An 8,889-nucleotide genomic window follows, 5' to 3' on the forward strand; every position below is an offset into this window, starting at 1 on the left:
AAATTTAAGCCACTTAGTCTTTTATAATCTCCAATCAAGCCTTCTTTTATCAGTTCTGAGCTGCCAATCTTTGAAAACAGGATGAAGCGCCCTCATTCTATGAAGCCATATCATCCAAACTTGATCCTCCCATTTGCAAAAGAGCAAGATTTATATGAGAGAAAAAACTAGAGTGGGTATCAGATTAACGAAAGTGTTAGTCGCTCAGTCGTGTCCAACTCTTTGTGACCCCACAGACTGCAGGGATTGAACCCAGGTCTCCAGCACTGCAGGTAGTTTCTTTAACATCTGAGCATAAGGGAAGCTCTAGTTTAACAAATGCCAATACCAATTTATTACCTAAAAACAAAATAAGCTAACAACACTTAATGTACTTCTATGCTTTGGTTAGAGATGCGAAGATGGAAGAAATGAAGAATAAAGAAGCAGAAAGATTCTGAAAAAAAATTTGCTGGGACTTCCCTGTGGTCCAATGGTTAAGACTCCACATTCCCAATGCAGGGGGCACAGGTTCAGTTCCTTGTTAGGGAACTAAGATCCCACACAGCCTCGCAAAAATAAATATATATATTAAATTTTTTTTTGCTGATGTATGGTTTGCCCCAAATGTTTTTTTTCCATTGGGAAGTAAGAATTTTTTTTTTTAATGTAATCATTTGGGGTTTATCCAGTACATCCATAAAATTATTTTAAAATTTCTAGCGGGCATAGACTGCAGGTAAAATTTTTCCAATACTTCTTTTTTTTTCCTTTTCCAAAAAGATCTTCCCTCACTTTTGGCTAAAGTATTTCAAAAAATGTATTTCACTAGTCTTGGGTGCCCATTTACGAGAATAATTTAGTTCTTTTCTAGAATTCAGTGGTTATTATCCTGGATTTTCATCACTAAAATATCATCAGGTGATTCTGATTTTAATCGTATCAGTCCTGAAGTTATTCATCTACTCTTTCAACAAGTATTTACTGCGAACCTACCACAGATTATCACAGTTCAACACAAGCTACCTGGCTATAAAACATCTTTAAGTAAAAGATGTCATTCTGACAAATTAATCACATTTAAACAGAGCTATTTATCTTCCAAATGCTGCCCTATAACAAATCTTCCCTGGACAGTTGTCATCTTAACAATCTCCCAAGCAAGAAAACTTGAATCTCTCTTGACTCTATTATTTTCTATGATGCTGTGGATCTCACAGAATCATAGATTAGATAGGTCCTTAAGAAATCAACTAGGTGGGGTGGGGGGCGGGGGGCGATTCCCTGGTGGCTCAGTGTTTAAGAATCCACCTGGTGATGCAAGGGACGTCAATTCAATACCTGGCTGGGGAAGATCGTGTGCTGCAGAGCGACTAAGCCTGTGCACACAACTACTGAGCCTGAGTTGGAGGCCGGGAGCTGCAACTACCGAGCCCACGAACCTCGAGGCTGTGCTCCACAACAAGAGTAACCACTGCAAGCAGCAGCCCAGGCACTGCAAGAAAAAGTAGTCCCCATGCAGCAAAAAAGACCCACCATAGCCAAAAAATAAATAAATCTTTTTAAAAAAAGAAATCAACTAGAGCAACTTTTTCAAATTCAGAAATGTTGAACTAGGGACTTCCTTCGTGGTCCAGTGGTTAAGAATCCACCTTGCAATGCAGGGGGTGCAGAGCGGATTCCTAGTTTGGGGGCTAAGATCCCACATGGTGTGGAGCAACTAAGCCAAAGCACAACAAGTACTGAGCCCGTGGACCACAACTTAAGAGTCCGTGTGCTACAAAGAAAGATCTCACATGACACAGCGAAGACCTGCACATACCTGCTATGTGCTAAGATAATGTTTTTTAAAAAATTACTGAAGTCACTTTGTCACAGTCAACTTCTAATTAATGGCAGATTTAAGACTGAAATCAGGCTTTCCATCTACTATCAGTGTTCAACAAACAGTATGAAATACAGTTTGCAGTCTGTGTATTCACTTCAGGAACGTTCTAGGCAAGAAACTCTTCAGGTACATCCCTGAGTAAACCTTCTAACCTTAAGGCAGTATGCAACAGTCCATAACTATGGGACAAAACTTTGAGATGCTGATTAATACACATTACATGATCTCAGAACACAAAATTAATCTACTCTTTCTCAAATCATGGGGAAAGATTTATAATGAAGGTATATGGTGGTTTGGGGGTGAAGTCAACTGAATGCAGTCAGGTACTGCTAACAGACTGGATGGTTAATGATACACCATCTCTCAAAGTAAATCTTTATCAACATCAAGGCTGAGCTAGCTACCTTCTACTTGTTTCATTTCCTTGTAATATCTAAACAAACAAGAAAGTTTGTAAATGTTCTTTGACATACTGTTTTTATATATTATGTCATATCATATAATAACTATTACTAATTTTACAAAGCAGTCAACAGGTCTAAAAATGCCTAAACTGATTTTAAAATGCATTAAAGCATCATATAAATCATGATATTAATCTCTCCGCAAAATTTAGTTGGAGAACATTGGTCTCATTCCTTTCATATTAAAACAAAAGAACAAAGTATTTTGAGTTAAAGCTCCATAAATATCATTAAAATGTAGCTAAGTCAGTCAAATTTAGGGTAATGACAAACTTATCAAACAATAATGATGATAATGAAACATCTTCAAGTCACAAATCTAAAATACAATATGAGTTGGGAGCATATAACTATTACTAAATAGCACAGAAAGAATTGAAATTTTATTTCGGCTTAGACTGCAGAACTGTTCTCTGAAAAGACTTTCAGAAATAATAAGTATTATCTCACATTCTCCCACTGATTCCTATTAATAATTTTCAGAAACTTTTCTACTACCTTGCCTCTGTGGTAGAGCTTTCCACAAATGCTTGATTTTCTCTGAGGGTACAGAAACATTTTATTGAACTTCCCCACCCTGTTCCACTAATGTAGCTGCCATCTTTTAAGAATCTGAGAACACTGAAGGAGGCCTCTTGTCAATTACCTATCCATGTAATAAACGTTTGGCAACAGGTATTGTGCTAGGCGTTGGGGCACCACAATCAACACAGCACTGCCTCTGTGCTTGAAGAGCTAATTTCTCCGCGGAGGACACAGAGACAACCGCGGGTGCCGTGCAGTCAGAGGGTGGCAGAGGCGAGGGTGGCAGAGGCGAACACAGGGCGCTCAATGGGAAGCCTGCCTGAGGCAGTGGCGCTGAGCAGGCACAATCTGGGAATTATTGAAAGAATGCTGATAAAATTGTATCTTAAACTACTCTTTTAATTTGTCACTATTAATTTATTAAAGTCCATACTAAATGACTAACTGTATAAATGGGGGGAAATTACCCTAGAAAAAACTTCCAAAGTTTATAAACTACAGAATGCTTTTTAAATTTATAGCACTATGAATCTCAAGCATAACATTCTTGAGCACTTACAAGAAAGGTGGTGGGCTAGTTATGGGAAGAACACCAAAGAAGAATCTATTCCTATCCTCCTGACATGTTTACGACCATGTTTACTAACAATCACTATGACATGAGAATACAGAGTGAAGTTAAAAAGTTTATAATCCTTGAACTTCATATAACAGTTGAATTAAGCCTAGGGTTTAGACCTTCTGATTCTCAATCCAGTTCTCCTTTGCATGACACCAGAAAACAGTTTTCTCAAAATATTCTTTAGTAAAGTAGCTCTCCTTTTATATTTCAGCTATTCCTGAGCAACAAATATTGGCTAAGACTTAAAAGAAACATATTATTTGAGGGAATTCCCTGATAGCCCAGTGATAGGGACTCCTCGACTTTACTGCCAAGGACTGAGGTTCAGTGATGACTAATATCTCACGAGCCACACAAGCCTCACAGTACAGCCAAAACACACACACACACACACACACTCCTTGAGAGAGTACAGGAAAAGACAGGAACTGAATTGTCCTCTGTTCTCTCAAGTCAGGTCTCTTTTTATTCATAACTGGCGATAACCTTGAATTCATTATTAAAAATACTTAAAAATCCCCCAAATCAAAACCTGATTAATACAGCTGCAAAATCAGAACCTGATTAATACAGCTACACAGAATATTTTTACAATTCCTGCGGTTCTGTTGCTGTCTACAGACCAACAAAAGATTGTTAGCATTGAAATTCAGAAGTCAGCTTGCCAACAGATGCAGCAATCAATATTACTATCTACTGAAAACTTAAAGATTACTGGAGAACACATGCCAGTTGCAGTGGGGAAAATATACCTCACCTAAAGAGGAGAGCTGAAGCTGAAACTCCAGTACTTTGGCCAGCTGATGCAAAGAACTGACTCGCTAGAAAAGACCCTGATGCTGGGAAAGACCGAAGGCAGGAGAAGGGGATGACAGAGGATGAGATGGTTGGATGGCATCATCAACTCGATGGATAGGAGTTTGAGTAAACTCCAGGAGTTCGTGATGGACAGAGAAGCTTGGCATGCTGCAGTCCACGGGGTCAAAAAGAGTCGGACACGACTGAACTGACTGAAAGAGGAGAGTGAAAGAGCGGGTTTAAAACTCAACATTCAAAAAACTAAGATCATGGTATCTGGTCCCATCACTTCATAGCAAACAGATGGGAAAAAAGTGGAAACGGAGGCAGATTTTATTTTCTTGGGCTCCAAAATCACTGCAGAGGGTGACTGCAGCCACAAAATTAAGAGATGCTTGCTCCTTGGAAGGAAAGCTATGACAAACCTAGACAACATATTAAAAAGCAGAGACATCACTTTGCTGACAAAGGTCCATCTAGTCAAGGCTGTGGTCTTTCCCGTAATCATGTAGGGATGTGAGAGTTGAACCATAAAGAAGGCTCAGCGCCTAAGAACTGATGCTTTCAAACTGTGGTTCTGCAGAGGACTATTGAGAGTCCCTTGGACAGCAAGGAGATCAAACCAGTAAATCCTAAAGGAAATCAGCCCTGAATATTCATTGAAAGGACTGATGCTGAAGCTGAAACTCCAATACTTTAGCCACCTAATGGGAAGAGCTGACTCACTGGAAAAGACCCTGATGCTGGGAAAGACTGAGGGCAGCAGGAGAAGGGGGTAACAGAGGATGAGATGGTTGGATGGCATCACTGACTCAACGGACGTGAGTTTGAGCAAACTTAGGGAGATAGTGAAAGACAGGGAAGCCTGGAGTGTTGCAGTCCATGGAGTCGCAAAAACATGACTTAGCAACTGAACAACAACAACCCCCATAACCAAGTGATCAAACTCAGGATCACAAATAGGACTTAACAATATATGACCCCAATGGGGAGCAATATAAAGTACACAGAAACATTCAGTAGTTATTCTTGCCCAAAATATTTAACCTGAAACTAATGATTCTTTAAATCTAGCTTACAGTTAGCTAACGCAGGAGGCAAAGAGGAACATGCTAAATGACACCATGGGGGGGGGGGGGCGGGAATCAGACAAATCCAGAATGTGACTGGTTTTATAAGATAACTGGCTTGATCTCTTTTATTAAAAAAAAATCCATTTTATAAAATAGAGAGATGATGGGACTTCCAAGGCATCCAGTGGTTAAAACTGTGCTTCCACAGCAGGGGCCATAGGTTCAATCCCTGGTTGGGAAACTAAGATCCCACATACTGTGTGGCATGGCCAAAAGATAAAAAAATAAATAAAATGGAGAGGTGATATTGTTTTAGACTGGAAGAGATCAAAGAGACTTCCAAATGTAGTGAATAAACCTTGATAGGATCCTGGTTTGGTGGGAGTAAGTATAAAAAGCCAAAAAAGATCTTTCCAGCACAAATGGGGAGATTTAAACATGGATGGATACTAGATTACATTAAGAAATTAACAATAAGAAACTATTAATCAGAAACTTAACAATAATATTTTGGCTGTGTAAGAAAATGTCCTTATCTTTGAAAATGCAATTTGGCATATTTAGGGGTAAAGTGTCATAGTGTCCACAGTTTAGTTTTCAAATAGTATAGCTAAAAATTCTTCCCACGTGGCTCAGTAGTAAAGAAGCTGCCTGCCAATGCGAGAGACACACAGGAGATAGTGATTCAATCCCTGGGTTGGGAAGATCCCCTGAAGGAGGAAATGGCAATCAATTTCAATATTCTTGCCTGGAAAATCCCATGGACAGAGCCCAGCGGACTACAGTCCATGGGGTGACAAAGACTGGGACCTGACTGAGTGACTGAGCACACAGGTACGCATGGCCAAAAATAATGTACACATTATGGCAAGATGCCAATAAGTCAATCTATAGGATTACTATATGGGTGTTTGATATTACCAAATTCCTGTGTACTTAAAACTGTTTCATAATAAAAAGCTGGGGCTGGGTTGGGGGGCAGGTGGGAGGGAGCTTAGCTCCAATTCTACAAGGAAAAATAAAATCAATCTGATACTAAAGCTGTGGGACTTGTCTAGAACCAAACACAATTCCATTTTAATACAGCATCTATTAAATATAGTTTACCCCTGTGGTAGCAATAAGGTAAACAAGGGAAGAAAGTTCCAATTAAAACACTTAAAAGACTGAGCCTACAATTAATCATAAAATTATTTACAATAAATCTTTAATAGTTATTTCTTTCAAGAGAGATTCATGGAGAGCATGACTAGATAACCATTCTATAATGATACTACATTCAACAAGACTCAACATATGTTTATATTTTAAGCAAACAACAAATTAATCTGTGAACCATCCACTTCTTAACTCTATAATTCAACTTTTTCTCTACAGACATTACAAAGACATTCAACTACAAATTTTCTTAAACCTGATAATACATTTAAAAAATTATAAAATACTACAATTTGGGGCATCAATAGATTTCTTAAACATTTACAACTAAACATGAAACTTAAGTTACTCAAGAGAATTTTATCAACACTTTCTTCTGCAAAGAGAAATGTAAAGGCTCTAACTTTAATCATAATCCAAGAAACAGAGTATAGGTCAATGCTAAAAGGAGAATTTCAGTTAGTTTTATAAATACTCATTAGTTTTCTACATAAATACGAAAGAAAACAATCACATCATTAAAAGATAACTTTGTGCAACTCTACACATTAAATTCTGGCACTCCACTCAGAGCTATTGCACAAGTTAATGCACAAATTACTAAGCATGTTGTCATTGCCACATAATCCAGAGACAAATTTTGCAATAAGGAAATCTCAAGCAAATAACCCAACTGTGAGTTCCCTGTATGCATCAAGAATAAATTGCACAAATTGTAACTTTTCAAGAAATACGGAGTTTAACTAAATCCATTTCTTCTTTTTGATAAGAGGGGAAATATTTTCTGTTCGGTCAGTTCCACCGCAAAAAAAGAAAAAGGTAAAGGTGCCTGGAGTCACCTTTTAAAAGTAATTTTTGGGGGGAAAGAATCAAGAAAATCATTTGGCTAGGCTGCAGGCAAAACACACTGAACAACCTACAATACGGGCATGTAAGCTCGATCTACTTTTGTAAATATTTAGATTTTACTCCCAAGAAAAAACTTTTCATGTTTTCTCATTTTCCTCACATATTTATTTTCGCAAGATCTGAACTAGAGAAATACACTTCTACAGAAAGGACATCATATTCGAACCAAGGCTTTCCCAGATTACCAAGCTGCGTGACCTTGGGCAAGTTCCTCAATCTGAGCCTCGATGTTTTCAACCGTAAAATGAAGACAGTATCACCTCACTGGGCTTCGAAGGTGAGGTGAGCGATGCACGGTAAGTACCGGGGGCGTAACAAGTGCTCGCTAAACGGTCCATAAAGAGAAAAGGGCATCAACCCTAACACTAGTGCACGACGATACAGCGGGGCAAAGACAAGCACTTTCTCGCTTCCTGCATGTAACATTTCTGCGTCTCCCAAGGACCAGGCGCAATCTTCCTTCCAAAACCCGGCGGACTACGCGTCTTGACAGCTCCACCGCCCAGCGGTCTACTTCGCTCGGACCTGGACTTCGGGACTGGATGCAAGGGACCCAAGGTCCGCCCACCCCAAGCGAGGCAACAACCTAGCGAAATCTCCGCCCCAGGGGCTGCGCCCAGGCCGGTAACGGCCCCCTCCTCACGTCCGGCCCCCTCCCCGCTCCCCCACCCCTACCGCCACACATTTGTGCGGGCGCGCGCGCGCGCGCTCACACACACACAGACACACACACACACACACACACACACAGACACACACACGCACTTACCCGCCGCTCCGCGGGGACGTAGGGAGCCGCAGACCCACCCCTCCGCACCCGCGCGGCCTGTCACCGCGCCCCCCGGTCGAGGGAGGCTGCGGGCCCCCGGGGACCGGAGGGGCGCACGAGGAGTCGGGCGCGGGCCGGGGGCCAGGCCCGGCCTTCCTTCACATGGAGCCTGCGCCGGGCGCAGCGTGGACCGTGGCGGCCGGCCGGGGCCTCTCGGCGCCCCTCGTTCCTTCTCGCCGCCGCGGCCCCGAGGCCCGCGGGAAGCTGGGCAGAAAAGGAGGAAGCCGCGGGCCGGGTGCCGCCGAGGCCGGAGAAGGGGCGGGAGCGACGACTCCGCGGCTGGGAGCGCCGGGCCTCCCGGTAGTCGTCGTCGTCGCCGCTGCCGCTGCGGGCCGCAGGACCCCCGAACACCGCACCCAGCGACCGCACCACCCTCGTCGGGAGCCGCTGCTGAGGGCAGCCCGGCCGCCACTACACACGGACCCGTGACGTCGGGCGTAGCGCGGTGCACGTCACGGCCGGCTCTCTCGTGCGCACGCAGCCCTCCGCCTGTCGGGAGCGGAACCCGCCGGGAGCGCGCGCTCACCCAGAGCGCCGCGCGGAGGCCGAGGGGGAGCGAGTCCGCGCCTGCGCAGTGGCTGGCTGCGCCCACGCACGCCCGGTTGCACCCGCCGGCTCAGTAGTGCGGAGATTCCTGGCCT

At 42.7% G+C, this 8,889-nt stretch overlaps 1 protein-coding gene across 1 annotated transcript in view; it reads right to left on the reverse strand.

Annotated features, from left to right (window-relative positions):
- MAP3K2 (mitogen-activated protein kinase kinase kinase 2) overlaps positions 1-8,681 on the reverse strand; it is a 90,603-nt gene extending 81,922 nt beyond the window's left edge. Inside the window, exon 1 of the mRNA XM_086362192.1 lies at positions 8,189-8,681. The gene's annotated coding sequence lies outside the window, so the exon portion shown is untranslated. The remainder of the gene's footprint in view (positions 1-8,188) is intronic.
- Between the last annotated feature and the right edge of the window lie 208 nt (positions 8,682-8,889).

This window comes from Bos grunniens, chromosome 2 (assembly GCF_055505025.1).
Source record: "Bos grunniens cultivar Pamir isolate PY7600 chromosome 2, Bosgru_T2T1.0, whole genome shotgun sequence".
Lineage (NCBI taxonomy): Eukaryota > Metazoa > Chordata > Mammalia > Artiodactyla > Bovidae > Bos > Bos grunniens.